The 1149-nt window shown below is 41.0% G+C and overlaps 1 pseudogene; it reads left to right on the top strand.

Annotated features, from left to right (window-relative positions):
- The first annotated feature begins 290 nt into the window (after window positions 1-290).
- LOC105520221 overlaps window positions 291-1149 on the top strand; it is a 71984-nt pseudogene continuing 71125 nt past the window's right edge.

Below are 1149 nucleotides of genomic sequence, written 5' to 3'. Positions count from 1 at the left end.
TTTCTAAAAAAAAAAAAAAAAAAAAATTGCTGGGCTCAGTGGCTCACGCCTGTAATCCCAGGACTTTGTGAGGCTGAGGTGGGCAGATCACCTGAGGTCAGGAGTTCGAGACTAGCCTGGCCAACACGGTGTAACCCCGTCTGTACTTAAAATACAAAATATTAGCCGGGCATGGCGGTTGGCTCCTGTAATCCCAGCTACTCGGGAGGCTGAGGCAGGAGATAGGAGGGCCGGGAAGTAGTTTGGTCATCGTCGAATAGCGAATAGACTGCAGCATTCTCCTTATAAAGGATTTACCTCTCAATTCCAAACCTTTCCTCAAGGGATTAACTGAAAAGCCAGTAAAGGGTGAAACTTAAGTGGGGAATGGATTACAAAGGCTAACTGGTATCTGTAGATGGCTGTATGAACATGTAACTTGCAAATACAGAAGAATACATAAAGTGTTGTCTAGACGTCTGGATGAAGTTTTCATTTTGTTTTATTTTATCTCATTTTGAGACAGAGTCTCGCTCTATCACCCAGGCTGGAGTGCAGTGGTGCGATCTCGGCTCACTGCAACCTCCGGATTCAAGCGATTCTCGTACCTTGGCCTCCCGAGTAGCTGGGATTACAAGCGCCAGCCACCACTCCTGGCTAATTGTTGTATCTTTAGTAGAGACAGGATTTCACCATGTTGGCCAGGCTGGTCTCAAACTCCTGACCTCAAGTGATCTGCCTGCTTTGGCCTCCCAAAATGCCAGGATTATAGACGTGAGCCACCATGCCCAGCGTGGATGAAGTTTTAATAAGATATAATAATGTCCTTTATATCAGAGGTGTGGAAGAAGGGAAGAGGATGGGGAAATGAGAGAAGAGCATCTTTTCTGGGGGATTTTTAAAATATATATTTCTACACAACAAAGATTTGTTTTTCAAATAAATAAATTACTTTATAGCAGCCTTATATACTGTCAGTTCAATAAGCTGTTAACATCTTTTGGAAGGCATCTGGCATTATAAATCCTTAAAAATGTGCATACCCTTTAATCAGTTCTATTTCTGAAATTATATGCTAAGGAAGCAATCAAGAAAACAAAGATTTATAAAAAGAGTATTTACTACACATTTATTTTGGATAATTAAAAATAATACTTTACAACTGGAAAA

This window comes from Colobus angolensis, unplaced genomic scaffold (genome assembly GCF_000951035.1).
Source record: "Colobus angolensis palliatus isolate OR3802 unplaced genomic scaffold, Cang.pa_1.0 Scaffold372, whole genome shotgun sequence".
Lineage (NCBI taxonomy): Eukaryota > Metazoa > Chordata > Mammalia > Primates > Cercopithecidae > Colobus > Colobus angolensis.
Note: the sequence above shows the minus strand (reverse complement) of the source record. Positions and strands in the feature narration are given on the sequence as shown.